General features: G+C 41.1%; 1 pseudogene; it reads left to right on the plus strand.

The window, feature by feature from the left end:
* The first annotated feature begins 15,244 nt into the window (after positions 1-15,244).
* LOC114217790 (Y-box-binding protein 1 pseudogene) lies at positions 15,245-16,717 on the plus strand (annotated as a pseudogene).
* The last annotated feature ends 222 nt before the right edge of the window (positions 16,718-16,939 follow it).

Here is a 16,939-nt window from a genome sequence, read left to right on the forward strand (position 1 = left end):
TCTTTTGCAATAGCTTGACATATTACACTAGCCACCAAATTGGTCCGTTAGTATCTACGCTGCTCCCCCATGCCCTCTCCACAATATTTCCACAATGAATGTCTAAAAATATGATTTCACTGCTTACAAGGCATTGATATATTACAACTGCTCCCCAAAAGGTCCTTTACATGTGCTACTAAGTCCCACCTCAGTGTCCCCTATCTACCATCCCTGCCTCACTCCATTTCTGGCTACCTCTGCTTGTTCACATGGTCTCCTTTCAGTCCCTCACTCCCAACATGCCTTCCTCCAGAGCCTTGAATATACATGCCATTTGTTCTTCCTTATTTGGGGAGATGGCATATGAGAACACAGAGAACTGGATGGAGTATTGGAACAATTGTCCAGGTTCATATGCTGGGGGCACCTTTACAAGCTGTATAACTTTAAACCCTCTGTGAGCTCCAGTTGCAGGATCTGTAATATGGAGATAAATAACAGAGCCTAGATCACAAAGTTATTCTCAAAATAAACAGATTTCATACATGTAAAGCATTTAGGAATCATCTGGCATGTGGTGAGTAATCGGTATTGTCGAATGTCATCCCTCCTCCCTTCACCTAATTAATCCCTACTAACCCTTCAGATCTCTGCTTTTGTGTTGCTTCCTAATGGAAGAATTTCCTGATTGTCCTAACCTAACCAGGGCACACTCCTTGCAAAGAGTCAATTAGCACTGTGTAGCTCTCTTTCACAAGGCTTGTTACCATTAGAGTTTTAAATTTCTTTGTGTTAATGTCTGATTAATGTTTAAATCTCTGCTAGATATAAACTCCTCAGTGACAGGAAATGCTTCTAATTTTGTCCAAAAGTGCATCCCCAGTAACTAACACAGGGCCCAGAACCTAGTAGCACTCAATATTTGCTGAATAAATGAATGTTCTACCTTCTTCCTTGCTTGCCTTTCCTCTCCCATCATGTGATTTCAATTTATCTTATTTAGTGGTCTTCCCAAAACCTCCCAGGTGGGATTAATCTCTCTACTCTCTGCTTGTTCATTGCTATATTTCTCCTTTAGAATAATAATCATTGTCAGGGCGCCTGGGTGGCTCAGATGGTTAAGCGTCTACCTTTGGCTCAGGTCACGATCTCAGGGTCCTGGGATCAAGTCCCGCATTGGGCTCCCTGCTTGGCCAGGAGCCTGTTTCTCCCTCTACTGTTCCCCCTGTTTGTGCTCTCTTGCTCTCTCTGTCAAATAAATAAATAAAAATCTTAAAAAAAAAAAAAAAAAAGTCTTCCTTCAGCTTAGGTCATGATCTCGGGGTTTTGGAGTGGAGTCCCCACATCGGGCTGCCTGCTCAGTGGGGCATCTGCTTCTCCCTCTCCCTCTGCCCCACCTGCCCCCCATACTCTCTAATAAATTTTTTTAAAAGAATAATACTCATTGTCCACCTTGTATCAAGTTACATTTGGTCTATATTCATGTATCTCTCCCCTATATCTCTTTAAATTGTCATTAGAATCAGGTTTCTAAAATTCAACTTGGTTTCTAATATCGAAATCTGATGTAGTTAAAGCTTTCTCATGATTCACCAGAGGGTAAAGCCAGCCTCCTCAGCCTGTTAGGCATACAATTCACAACCTGATCCCAGTCAGTTTTTTTTTTTCCAGCTGCATATTACATTATACTACCTCTAACCCTCATTCCATATTTAGACAGGCATTCTTTATATGTTACCTTTAGGGATAAGCATGTGCATCACATCTCACAGTAAAAATAAATAAATAAATAAATAACCCCCCAAATAAACAAAAAAAAACATTTTTTAAAAAAGGGTTTCCTTGTCTAGTTCTAGACTCCAAAATAAGTGAAACCTTGAGCCTTTCCCATGAGATGCTGACTCACTGACAAACATGGTGTTCTTTCTTACTTTTCTAACACTAAATGGCTAAAATTTGTGTGTGCATGAACATATCACAATGTTTGTGGACACAGAAATCACGTGAAAAAAAATTGCTCTTTTCCATCAATGGTCAGTGTGGTAAAATGCATTACTGTTTTCACTTCTTCCCTTTGACATGTGGTTTGCATTTCCACCCACTGAAGCTGAGTATATTCCTCCCACACTACTGATGTTGGGCATGGCCACATGGCTTGCTTTGACCAATGGGTTGAAATGGACAGTTTAGATGCCAGTCCTTAGCAGACATCACCTTTATTCACTCACCTCTGAACTTCTGTCATCACCTGACTCAACATGTCCCGGCTAGTCTACTGACCCAAAGAAGATAGGATGGGAGATACCGGGAACAGACGAGACGAGCCCTTATTGAAGCTTGGAGCTACCAGCCAAATCCAAACTAGAACTAACAAGCCCCAGGTGACCAGCTTATATGCTTCTTAAGCCATTAGATTTTGTAGCAGTTACATAGCATATTGACAAGAGCTAATAAACATGGTTACCTTGGTAATCTTGTGGGGATTTTTTTTCATTAAATACTTGCTATATTTTTAAGCTTATGAGCCAGTCCTTTTAAAGCCTGGACTTGCAATTTTAACAGGTAAGCTTTTTTTTTTTTTCCCTTTTCTAAAAGCTTTATCCCTGAGTCATTCTTGACAAGAGCAATTTCATGAAACTGCATTCAAAATCCATTTTTAATCACTGTGGGGTTGTTTATTCCTGAACAAAGTTTGTCTCTCTGATGTTCTCCCTTGGAATGAGTTTTCTCCTAAGAGAGGCCTGAATTCCTTGTCTAAATAGACTTCCGGCAGGCTCTTGTCCTTCAGTTTACATGTAAATTCTTTTCCCACTGGTTCAAACCACCTGATACAGATAATATTTGTTGTCCAGTTTCTGGTCCTTATTTAGAAGTTATTTTATGTGACAAGTTTATTTTCCCAAAATGCTTGCAACAATCATGTCCAGTTCTACATAGTCTTCTTGACCCTTGTTGCTCTCCCATCAAGAGGTGTAAGCTATTTCCTAGCCTCGGGAACCTGGACAGAACTCTGTGACCACCTTGGCAAAGAGAATGAAACAGAATGTCTGACTTCCATAAGAGGTAATACACTTTCTGCCTACATCTCTCTCTTTCTCGGAACCCAGTCACCATGTCACATGTCAGGCTACACATTGGTGTTCCAGCCAACAGTCCCAGCTAAGGACCAGCTGACAGCCAGCATCAGCCATCATACATGTGAGACAGTGAGTCTTTAGATGATTCCAGTCCCCAACATCTGCTCTCATCAACTTCTCAACTAGCAGAGCTTGTATCTGCTGGGGGCCGGGGGCTCCATGTCTGGCTGCAGCCACAGACTTCTGTGAAGAGTAGCCCTGGGCTCAAGGAAATGCAGAGAATGGAAAAACAGAACAAAAGAAGCTTCCCCTCACTCATGCTACCCCTGCCCTCTGCGGCCCTTCATCCTTGGAAGCTCTCTCCACTTATACCAGCTCAATGCAAACAGTAGCTTCCCCAAAGGTTTATCCTATTTTCTTAGTTCCTGAACTCTCCATTTCTCTCTCACTTCTATAGAGTTCTCAGTGTTCATTTTAATGCAAAGAGACAGCAGCTTGTGCTAGTTCACGATCTTGGCAACAGTGGCATGTTATTTTTTAAAAAAAGCACAGATAAAAGAAACATCTGCTTATCCATTAAATAGTTTACATTTTGAATGCCTCTTCATAGTTGATCAATTTTCCAGATATTGCCTTGACGAGATAAACCCAGGAAGTGTGCACACAGATAGGTTCCCAGGACTGGCCTTGCAGGCCAGTTTAAGCGGGGACCCTGGTTGGGAGAACTACTGTCTCTTGGTCACTGAGGGAACTTCAAATAACAACCAGATGTACAGTTGGTTCCACCCAAGTTTACATTTCCAAAGTCTGACTCTATTCAAATAGACCCCTTTCACTGGAGTTTGACAAACAACCTAAACCCCACCTTAGATAAACCAGTGACAAATGTGTCAAACAGCTACACATTTAAAATGGTCTCCTACTTCATTGGGAATCAACTCCTAGTGATGCTGACTCAAGCTCCCCAGTACTGTCCTAGTTTCCAGCATTTCCTCCGTGTTTCCATGTCTACTTTCTTGGCAACTTTGTGGAGGAGACCTGTACCAGTCTTCCAGAATATACCCTGCATCACGATGCAAAAATCTGCCTCGTCTGAATTAGAAAAGAGTTTTTCCCGATCTTCTCCACGTGACCTGCGGTCCCTTTTCACCCTAGCTTTCTCTGGCCGTGTCTACTGCTGTGGTCCTAGCACAATCCAGGGTCTAACCTCACAGCCCAAAGCTGACAACTAGGACTTCAGCACATGATTGCTACTGAGCCCCTTTGATCCTTATGTATTTTAAGACATTTTATCCCTGTAGTTGGGGAGAAGAAAAAGTAAGCACCTGACTGATGCTCACGGTTAGCACATGGGGGGGATGTCTAAAGTGATTCTTAAAATAATTGATTAATGTTCTGGAGTAAGAGGATTAGAAGTAAAAAAAAAAAAAAGATCAAGTCTACAGAGGCTAGCAGAGTTAGATTCATTCATCCATACAGATGGGAGAAATCTGTGTGACCATCTGCTCCCACTCTCTTATTTTGCAGATAAGGAAAGCGAGGCTAAAGAATGTGGCTGAAGTCATGCAGTGGTTACCAAAAGTCAGAGCATGGTGTGATCTGGCCCAGTGTGTCTTTGCTTAGGGTAATGGCCCTGGTTGCCCACCTCAGGGTGGTTGGCATCTCTGCTCCACTAACAAAATGGGAGCCCAGGCGCAGGGTGACCCATCTGGCCACAAACACAGAAGTTTTGAGGGATGTCTGCTAGAGCACAGAAATACATCTCGGGCTCCACGAGAGACCTTAAAATAGCTCCCATGTGGCAGCACCACTTGGATGGCTTTGCAAAGACAGTCACTGAGCCAACAACCCAGAGGAAGTTTCAGTTGAAGGTTGAAGAAGCTTTCAGACCAAAGTCAAGGGGCTGGAACCTCAGTGATGTTCTAATAATCCAGAAAGGTATTCAGCCCTGTGGGTACTGAGGATTGTTTAAGGAGAAGTGTTGTCAAAGTTAAAAACAAAGCTCTTGTTTCTGATTCATTCTGGGGAGTGAGTAATATATCTTTAGGTGGGAGGGTGATTGACATGCAATTGTGGATGCCTGGCAATGGTCTTCTGGCTTGCACCTGCCTATCAGAGTACAACATTGTGTGGCAAAACTGAAAAGTGGAAAGAAAAATTAACAAGGCAAGTATTTAAAGTCCCTTGAATCCCAAGGTGACCAAAGTACTAATTAATATCTCCAGATACTGGGCACTGAGTAACGACTTTTCAAAATAAATGCAGTAATTCACCAGCTATTATTTTTAACAAGGGGCCAAGCTTGGGAATTCACAGGGCATGTGGCTGGATAAAGTGCTTTTATTTTGCCCCTAACACCATACCATATGAAAGCAGGCATTAAACACATGCTTTTGACCATCCCAGAGATGGCATTTACTTGTTAGAGAGTTAAAGTAACATCAGTCAGAAATAAGGAAGGATTTTACCTCCTTATACGAAGACCTGCAGAATCATTATAAGAATTTGTCTTCTTATTTAAAAAAAAAAAAAATCTAAGAACTGTTAATGATCAGAGGAAATGTACCAGGACATTTTTCCACATTTTAACAGGGAGTATAACTTTTCAAAAAAGAAATGTAAGTGGATAATAAACATAAGTAAAAACGTTCAATCTAAGTAATGACCCAAAATGCAAATTAAAAGAAAAACAACTAAATTAGCACAGATTAAAAAAGAAAACAATTCCTAATGCTGATAAGGGTACAGTGAAGTAGGCAATTCTCTTTTGATGATAGAAGTGTAAATTAATTTACTCTTTCTGAGGAAAAAAATAACAATATGCATCAAGAGCCTGAAATTGCTTATAGCCTTTAAACCAGTGATCCTATTTATAGTTATCTTGCCTGAAGAAATCATTTTAATACAAACAAAGCTTTATGCAAAATGTTGCTTATGCCAGCACATTTATAATATTTGAAAAGCCAAAACCAACTTAAATGCCTATGTATGGTAAGATTTAAAGAATAATTAATAAAATCTATAAAATACCTGCACATATACCTAAAAGAAAAAATTTTTAATAATAGAAAAACAATTTTAATATCTGGATGATGAGGTTCTCCAAATTCTATAACATGCATAACTAAGTAAAATCCTGAAAATGGATGATTTTTTTAAATCAATAAAAGGAAAAAAAAAGATACTGACTAAAATCACTTTGCAAGTGTTTTTATCCATTAGAGTTTTATCGCACTACACTACGATGACCTCTTCAGTTAAAATGAGATCAAACGTGTCAAAGTCTCTCGCTACAAAGTAGCTCCCCATCAGTTCCCAGACCCTGGAAAGGGTTCTAGCCAGCCACACGGAGATTTGATTCTGAACCCAGTATTTGTGATGCACACCCGCTTCTCAGACTCTCTGACGAACTGAGCCAGACATCCCAAACTCAAAAGCCCTGCGCAGCTACATCTCTTCATTGCCTCATTTGGGCTTCTTTACTTATTTCGTGTCAGGTCCCTGTCATTGGCTTCGTTCTGCACTGAAAATACTACCTTCACTCCTGAGAATCTTCCACTTCACTGGAAACCTCTCTCTAACTATGTTAACTGGTCTCATTCTATTACTCAGCTACTCTCTTTTGTTCCTACCCATTGGAATTAAACCCCTTTTGATAGAAGGACTGTAACATGAATGGAGATTTCCCACTTCTAGTATATTTCAAGCATATACTCTGAAACATGGGAACTCCATCTCTTGGTAACAGTTTACTAATTTGTACACATATATAATTTAAAAATAGAACTGGCAATGCCAAGAGGCATATGTAGGGATGTTACACTTGCCAACTTCTCTGAAGAATTGCTGTGGAAATAATGAAGGGAAGTTTCCTTCCTTCTCCAGCCTCACTGATCACGTTTGGCAAGACTTCCATGTGTCACTGGGTATCAGCACAGCCCATAGTAAAGGCCCTGAAAAATGGTGAGGGAAAGCCAACTCTAAAACAATGGAATCCATGACTCTTCCTATATTTTTGTATAATGAATCCTAATAAGAAACAATTAACAGCCAGGCCTATGACATCAGCTTTCTATTATTTGTGATTGATTCACTTTAGGCAGGTGCTTTGAAGTGTACTGTAGCCAATTTCATTGATCATAAGCCAAGTCATGAAGGGATTCCACCATCATGGAAAGTGAAGTAGCCTTACCCCAGGTGAAATTTACTAACTTATTCATGGGAGAAAAGTGACCTGATTAAAAAAGGAACTGGTTATATGAATTCTTTTTTTAGCACAACCATTCAAAACAAATTTCCCCAAAGCACCAATACATTTTAAAACCATCGAAGGCTTAGAGCACTTGACAAAAATAGAGTGCATTGTGCAGCAAAATAATCTCTTTTCCATAGATAAGACTGTATTGTCTATCATTATTCTTGATGGCTTCAAAGGACATTCAGCCATATCTTAAGAGTTAAGTACCCTCTCTCCTCCTTCCTTCAGTGTCATTTGTCACAAATTGGGAACTTGCTTCAAAATTACTGCAGGTTTTTCAGAATATCTTGTGCCTTGCCTTCCTGATCACCAACTTATACCTCTCTCCTATTAATTTCCCAAATGATTTGAAGTTATGGGTTTTTCTTTACAGACCCCATTCATATTCACACAGGGAGATTTTTTTCTAAGGGAAGCTGCAAAGAAGAAAGTGTTTCCATTATTGACTCAGGCTACAGTCTGGGAGGAAAAAAAGGAAAAGAAATGGAAGCAACAAAAGACTAACTGAAGCAAGGAAAACCAAAAAGTGAAAACATTCCCAGGATGTTGGAAAGATGAAATAGTCCTAAGAGCAGCAAACCTTTGAATAAATACTAGGGATCTGGAAGAAAGTTACTTAGAATGAAAATAAAATTTTTATGAGAAAATGGGAGAGAGAATTGAAAAGGGCGTGCAAATAAAAAAGTCAGAATACTCACGTTAAAAACAGGGATTGAATGAAGTGTAACAAACAACTGAGAAGGGCCAGGCTCATCTTCACCAGTGTTTCATCATCTGGTAAAATTTGTTTCCTCGCTTTAATGGGCAACGCTCCACAGAACAGGGGAGCATTGAACGGTCCCATCAGTTTCCTCTACCCCCGCTTCTGTGCTCTATAAAATAGCCAGTCCCTCAAAAAATCGCCATTTTTTTAACACCGGGGAAGCCATATCTCTGTCTAATCCTTGTTAACTCTTGCCTTATGTAACCATCTCTGAAAATCTATTATCTGTCATTAAACTTTAGGCCTGTGACTGTATATCCGTGGACAGCTTTCTGGAAGTCAGTGACCCAATGAGACAGCTACTCAGGAGGCAATCATGTGTGGAAACACAGAAACGAGAGAGTGTATGTGAATCATTGCCCGTGGCTTCGATTTTCCCTAAAGCAAAATAAGCACAATTTGGACACGTCTCCTGGTGATATTAATTAAACCAACTTGTAAGCATATACCATAGGCACAGCCTATGCCAGGAATGTACAGTGATACACAAATAAATGGCTCTGTTTCCAAGTAATTTACAATTTAATGGGGAGGGAAGAATAAACAACAGAGAGCAATAAGTACTACTAGGAAGGAAAATATAAAACATCTCAAAGTTCAAAAAAGAGAGAGATTAATTCCTACTAAGGGTCTTAGAAAAGCTTCTTGAACTGGATATTGTTTGATTGGGGGGTGGGGGGGCCTTAACAGAACAGAAGGAAATAGAGTGTTTGAAAAGAAAGGTATTCTGAGCAGAAACATGAGTAAAGGCACAGAGCTGAGAAATCATAAGCTGTGTCCATGAAGAACATTTGAGCCAGGTTGACTAAAGCACAGGGCATATGAAAGAATATTGCTTGGGTCTTCCATCCTTTTTTTTTTTAACAAGGCTAGACAGAGAGTGGTCAAAAGCAGAGTTTCTAGAGCCATACGGCTTGGATTCAAATCAGTTCTCTGCCACACCCTTGCTGTGTGACCGGGGGCAAGCAAGTGAATTTTCTTTGCCTCCATTTCCTGTCTGTAAAATGGGGATTATATGGACATGTATTTCATACAGTCGTCATGGGAAACAGGGGCCTTAGAAGAGTCCATGGCATGTGATGAGCACTCGGTGAATATGAGTTATTAGCACCCTTATCTAGAGTCTGCATACATAAGAAGGCCGTAAGGAAAATTATTTGGTCTTTTCTCTGAGCTACATCAAACTAGCTTCTTTAACTTAAACAAAGAAGTCTTGGGCCATTAGAAGTGGGGGAGCAGTCATTAATGACTAACGGGTAAATAATCAGATACTTTTGCATTCCTGCTCTTACAACGTCCATAGAAAATAGGTCCTCTGAGCATTCTGTTCATCTACAAGCATAGAAGCTCACTGTGCTTGCTCAGGCTGCCCATGAGACAAGGCAAGTCAAAGAATGGCTAGTTTCACAGAAAATGGTTTAAAGTTGGGCATTCTTTTTCTGTATTTATTTATTTGTTCTCTTGCCTAGTCAGAAACTCTGGCATCTTTGAAGGTCCAAATGTGTCCTGACTCCAAGATCCTCTTACAGGGGAGGGAAAATTTTTCTGGACCCTCTCAGGGTCCCTTGCTGGGTCTGAAAATTAAACTGACAAAGACAGATTAACAGGAGAAAGGCATATACACTTATTTAACATGATTCCCATGGCATGAGAGCCTTCATAATGAAATGAAGACCTGAAGAAATGGTTAAACCTGAGGATTTTTATGCCAAGTTTCAGAGAGTGGACAGTCATATAGATACTTACAATAGAGAATATGAGGTAAGTGTAGTAAACTGGAGGAAACTTAGCAAGGCTTATTTATTCAAATTCTTCTTGGACGTCCCTCTGTCTTGGAGATAATGATGCTCCTTTCCTCCAGGTATGGAGTGGGCATCTCTCACATGAGGGATTATGACCCATTTCAGGTGAGCATGCTGGCTGGCTTCTGCCATTTTCTCAAACTCCTTCAGCTTAAAAATATTCAATGTGCCAAGGTGTCATATTTTGGGGGTCATGTGTCCTACACCCCATCCCACCACACTTCTCAGCACAGTTCCACCATGTAACTCTATTTCCACAAAGAAACCCAAATCAGCACTAGTTTCTACCTGTGTCTATACAGAGAGTAAAAACAAGAAGATTTTGGTAAATTTAATTTGCTTCCTCTCTCAGCATATCCATATCCTTGGCGCCTCAACTATTAAAAAACAAAACAAAACAAAACAAAACTGCAGACTGCAGTTAAACAAAAAAGCAGAGTCGAGTCTCAATTTAAATATAAGTACATTTGAACCTTAGGGTCATTTATAGTACTAATCCTTTCTGGAATATGACAGGAGTTGGATGACTGATGGTAATCTATGGCCATATCTAAGAGCCATGGACTATGTGCTTAGCAAGACCCTAAAATAACTTAGCTCAGAAGGACTCCCATACTTTCTTCTTCCCCACCATGAATGATTAGCTGTGCTATGAATTATAACCTCCTCTAGAAGAAAATAGGTTTGCAGAAGGTGAGAATGCCCATCAAGAAGGGAAAGGAAGAGGGGATAAGCCTCTCTTTGAGAAGGAATCACCCTTACTAATTAAGACAGAGATGTAGACTTGCAAAAGCAAAGGTTTACAAACTAATGAACTCTTTTTCACTCATAGAGATATCTTCAGTAGCTATCTCTCCAACCTTCCTCTCCCCACCTTCCCCACTCTCTCCTTCTCCCTCCCTCTCTCCCTCCCCCTGCCCCCTTCCTCTCCCTCTAGGCCTAAGGTATGAAAACTACTTCTATGTTTGGCTCCATTTCCCATTTCTGTACAAATCTCTAGACAGATAAAGACACAAGTTTCATTTTTCTCACTTTCTAGGAAGGCTAAAAGGCACACGGTACAGGGGAAACCTAGTTAACCTCCTTTAGTATAGGATTCTATATCCCCTTACCTATTATAATTGCATTGTCTGCCTGGAAATTCTATTTCAGACACCAAAATGAATAGATGCCTAGGAATACTTTATTGTTCTTTTCCTTATTTAGGGCTTGCTTTCTTTCTAGTGAAAGCTTAGTTTATTTACTGAATTATGGAACAGAGAATTTGGTCCATCGGGGCTTGAAAATGTCGACCACAGTCTTCTGAATAATGTCCTAGTAATTGATTAAATTGAATTCCAAGTTACTTCTTGTCCATACCTAGCCCACATTTTCCGATTATTTTACAAGTGAGCATTGAGAGGATATTGCCAGCATTGGCTAAGTAACACTGTGCTTCTCCTCTTTCTATAGAAGCACTCGAAGCCTTCCAAAGAAACTTTCATCTATTAACTCTCACAATGGTTCTGTGAGACACGGCGACATTCACATCTTTGAAATGATAACAAAAAAGTCAGCTCTAAAAATCTCCTGATTAGGAAAACAATATCCTAAATCTATCACAAGGAACTAATGTGGTTTCTGTGCTAATTCAACTTTGAAATTCCATTTTCTTTATATTACTAGAATTGTTTCTGTTCTTAAACAAAGTTTCATTTCTGCCACTAATTGTCTTTATAACTTTGGGCAAGACATGTAATTTCTCTGCATCTGAGATTTCTTATATATAAAGTAAATGAGGATTTCCAGCTAAAAATGGAAGTTTGACACACCTCAAAAATGACAGAATAAAAACCCATAAAAACAGAGAATGGAAGATGAAACAACCACAGATAAGACATGTCAACAGTGATGCAGAGGATGAAAAGCAGATAGATGAGTGGCAATTGACTGCAGAGAAGCAAAATTGCAACCAAACTGGCTGTAGAGGAGAAAGTCGGGGGGTTGAGGGCGTGCCTGGTGGCTCAGTCGGTTAAGCATCTGCCTTCGGCTCAGGTCATGATCCCAGGGTCTGGGGATCAAGCCTCATGTCAGGCTCCCTGCTCAGCAGGGAGTCTGTTTCTCCCTCTCCCTGGGCCTCTGTCCCCCACTTGTGCTCTCTCTCTCTCTCTCAGATAAATAAATAAAACCTTTAAAAAAAGTATGTGAGAAGCTGATTGTGGTAAGCTCAATAATGCCCCCCCCCAAATATCTAGTTCTTATCCCCAGAACTGTCCCATGTTACTTTACATTGTAAATGGGACTTTGCAGGTATGATTAAGCTAAGGATCTTGACGTGAAGACAGCATCCTGACTAACCCAGGTGCTGTAATGTAATCATGGGAGGGGCAGGAGAGACACGTGATGCAAGCAGTGGTTGGTGTGACGTGGACCATAAGCCAGGGAATGCAAGCAGCCTGGAAAAATCAAGGAAACAAATTCTCTCCTGGAGCCACCAAAAGGAACACAGCCCAGCCAATACCTTGATTTTAGCCCCATTAAGACTAAATTTGGACTTTTGACTGCCAGAACTGTAAGATATAAATTTGTGTCATTTTAAACCAACTCGTTTGTGATAATTTGTTCCTGCAGCATTAGGAAACTCATACACCAATTCATGTCACAGAATTTAGGGTAGATTCAAGAACTGGAAGCAGCAGACACCTCTGAAGGTGGGCTGAAAGATGGACAAAAAATGGGGTCCATGAGAGTCTATATAAGAAAGACGACATCCCCCCCAGTTCTCCTCTGTCATTCTATGTAGCCAGGTGACAACTCTCCTCTACCACCACAAAAGGATCATTGTTATGTTCTAGAAAAATAGAACCAAGAAAGCTCAAAGGGAAGGGATGAGGCACTAAGCTTTGAAAAGCATCTGCCTGAAGACATGAACAGATATTTCTGCAAAGAAGACATCCAAATGGCCAAAAGACACATGAAAAAGTGCTCAACATCGCTCGGCATCAGGGAAATCCAAATCAAAACCTCAGTGAGACACCACCTCACACCTGTCAAAATGGCTAAAATTAACAAGTCAGGAAATGACAGATGTTGGCGAGGTTGCGGAGAAAGGGGAACCCTCCTACACTGTTGGTGGGAATGCAAGCCGGTGCAGCCACTCTGGAAAACAGTATGGAGGTGCTTCAAAAAGTTGAAAATAGAGCTACCATATGACCCAGCAATTGCACTACTGGGTATTTACCCCAAAGATACAAATGTAGTGATCTGAAGGGGCACATGCACCTCAATGTTTATAGCGGCAATGTCCACAATAGCCAAACTATGGAAAGAGCTTGGATGTCCATCAACAGTTGAATAGATAAAGAAGATGTGGTATATATATATATATATATATATATATATATATATATATATACACAATGGAATATTATGCAGCCATCAAAAGGAATGAGATCTTGCCATTTGCAACGATGTGGATGGAACTACAGGGTATTAGGCTAAGTGAAATAAGTCAATCAGAGAAAGACAATTATCATATGATCTCACTGATATGTGGAATTTGAGAAACAAGGCAGAGGATCATAAGGGAAAAGAGGAAAAAAATGAAACAAGACAAAACCAGAGAGGGGCGCCTGGGTGGCTCAGTTGGTTAAGCGACTGCCTTCGGCTCGGGTCATGATCCTGGAGTCCCGGGATCGAGTCCCACATCGGGCTTCCTGCTCGGCAGGGAGTCTGCTTCTCCCTCTGACCCTCTTCCCTTCGTGCTTTCTATCTCTCATTCTCTCTCTCTCTCAAATAAATAAATAAAATCTTTAAAAAAAAAAAAAAAAAAAGACAAAACCAGAGAGGAAGACAAACCATAAGACTCTTAATCTCAGGAAACAAACTGGGGGTTGCCGGAGTGGAGGGGCTTGGGAGGGATGGGGTGGCTGGGTGATGGACATTGGGGAGGGTATGTGCTATGGTGAGTGCTATGAATTCTGTAAGACTGATGAATCACAGACCTGTACCCCTGAAACAAATAATACATTATATGTTAATAAAAATAAATTAATTAAAAAGAGAAGGAAAGAAAGAAAGAAAGAAAGAAAGAAAGAAAGAAAGAAAGAAAGAAAGAAAGAAAGAAAGAAAGAAAGAAAGAAAAGCATCTGCCTTTTGAATGGTGGAAAAAACAGTACCTTCCCCAGACTCACAATCCTATAACATAGGAGACCAGGGGTTTCTCTCTGAGGAACATCTACGGATGCCAATACAGGACCCGTCAGCAAATCATCTGGTTCCCGCTCTCCAATCCTACAGAGAAGCCCAGCAGCTGAGAGGCCCAAACTATGCACAGAGTTCCCATATAGTATTTTAGCACTTGACTTTTAAATACACATGGGTAGACAAGACACAAGATGCTTGAGACAGACAGGGTCGGTTCACATACTGACTCCTACATTTATTAAGTGTGTGACTGTGGATAGACTATTAGCCTTTCTTTTAGCTCAGTGTTCATATCTATAAAAAGGGAATGATAAATAAGATTTCTACTTTGTAAAGTTGTAAAGATTAAGTGAGATTTTAGATAGAAAACATTCAGAATCATGAGTAGAGTAAGAAAAGATAAAGTTCAAAACAAACAGACACACACAAAAGGAATTCAGGTGGAAAAGAGATAATGTAAAGAAAAACTCCCCCCCCCCAAAAAAAATTCCTTTTAATTAATATCTTCAAGTGAAATGAGAAGAGTATGCTATGGGAGGAAAAAATCAGAGAAAGGCTCTTGAAAATTAAAAATATGTTATCCCAAATGAAAATTTCCACAGAGGGGTGCCTAGATGGCTCAGTCAACTGAGTGTCTGACTCTTGATTTCGGCTCAGGTCATGATCTCAGCATAGTGAGATATAGCCCCTTGTCGGGCTCCATGCTGAGCATGGAGCCTGCTTCAGATTCTCTCTCTCCCTCTCCTCTGCCTCTCCCCTTCCTGCTCTCTCTCTCAAAAAAGGAAATTTCCATAGAAGGTTTGAAAAATCAAGTTTAAATATTCTCCCAGACAGAGTAAGATAAAAACATGAACCATGTGGGGGGAAAGTAAGAAAAATCAAGAATCAATCAGATGAGAACCACCATTGCTCCACCCACAGATCCATGGATATTTACATAGGTACGAATTCACCATACATTTCTGTATATTCATTTTTTTCATGGCTATTTTCCAGTCATAAAGTACATCTGCTAAGCAATACTGGTATTTTAGGAGATAAAATTTTGTACCTTGAACCACAACTGCATAATCTGCAAATAACCTGCATATAACACCAGAAGCCAAATACATTGTTCCCATTCCTTTTCCTGATTCCTATTTCCTTTAAGCGTCATCAAAAATAATTAGGGAGTTCGATCGGTAGCGGGAGCGGAGAGCGGACCCCAGAGAGCCCTGAGCAGCCCCACCGCCGCCGCCGGCCTAGTTACCATCACACCCCGGGAGGAGCCGCAGCTGCCGCAGCCGGCCCCAGTCACCATCGCCGCAACCATGAGCAGCGAGGCCGAGACCCAGCAGCCGCCCGCCGCCCCCGCCCGCAGCGCTGCCGGCACCAAGCCCGGCACCACGGGCAGCGGCGCAGGGAGCGGCGGCCCGGGCGGCCTCACATCGGCGGCACCTGCCGCCGGGGACAAGAAGGTCATCGCAACGAAGGTTTTGGGAACAGTAAAATGGTTCAATGTAAGAAACAGATATGGTTTCATCAACAGGAATGACACCAAGGAAGATGTATTTGTACACCAGACTGCCATAAAGAAGAATAACCCCAGGAAGTACCTTCGCAGTGTAGGAGATGGAGAGACTGTGGAGTTTGATGTTGTTGAAGGAGAAAAGGGTGCGGAGGCAGCAAATGTGACAGGCCCTGGTGGAGTTCCAGTGCATGGCAGTAAATATGCAGCAGATCGTAACCAGTATAGACGCTATCCACGTCGCAGGGGTCCTCCACGCAATTACCAGCAGAATTACCAGAATAGCGAGAGTGGGGAAAAGAACGAGGGATCGGAAAGTGCTCCCGAAGGCCAGGCCCAACAGCGCCGGCCCTACCGCAGGCGACGGTTCCCACCATACTACATGCGGAGACCCTATGGGTGTCGACCGCAGTATTCCAACCCTCCTGTGCAGGGAGAAGGGATGGAAGGTGCTGACAACCAGGGTGCAGGAGAACAAGGTAGACCAGTGAGACAGAATATGTATCGGGGTTATGGACCACGATTCCGCAGGGGTCCTCCTCGCCAAAGACAGCCTAGAGAGGATGGCAATGAGGAAGATAAGGAAAATCAAGGAGCTGAGACCCAAGGTCAGCAGCCACCTCAACGTCGGTACCGCCGCAACTTCAATTACCGACGCAGACGCCCAGAAAACCCTAAACCACAAGATGGCAAAGAGACAAAAGCAGCCGATCCACCAGCTGAGAATTCGTCCGCTCCCGAGGCTGAGCAGGGCGGGGCTGAGTAAATGCCGGCTTACCATCTCTACCACCATCCAGTTTAGTCATCCAACACGAAGAAATGAAGATGAAATTCCAGCAATAAGAAATGAACAAAAGATTGGAGCTGAAGACCTTAAGTGCTTGCTTTTTGCCCACTGACCAGATAAATAGAACTATCTGCATTATCTATGCAGCATGGGGTTTTTATTATTTTTACCTAAAGACGCCTCTTTTTGGTAATGACAAACGTGTTTTTTTAAAAAAAAAAAACCTGGTTTTTCTCAATACACCTTTAAAGGTTTTTAAATTGTTTCATATCTGGTCAAGTTGAGATTTTTAAGAACCTCATTTTTAATTTGTAATAAAAAGTTTACAACTTGATTTTTTCAAAAAAATCAACAAACGGCAAGTACCCGTTAATAAAGGTCTTAAATAATAAAAAAAATAATAATAATAATTAGGAACTATATCTTTATCTCATCCCTTCAATCTAACTCATTTTGGGCAGTTAGCCTCAAACCAACATTTTATTCCTGTTTAATTGCCATTATAAATGTGAAAAAGAAGGTCGGCAGGAAAAAGATAAAGTAATAAAATCATAGTTTCAATAAACTGTATAATTTGT

Source organism: Eumetopias jubatus, unplaced genomic scaffold (assembly GCF_037043125.1).
Source record: "Eumetopias jubatus isolate StellerSeaLion01/CBP00866 unplaced genomic scaffold, mEumJub1_p1.0 scaffold_7, whole genome shotgun sequence".
In the NCBI taxonomy this organism is placed as follows: Eukaryota; Metazoa; Chordata; class Mammalia; order Carnivora; family Otariidae; genus Eumetopias; species Eumetopias jubatus.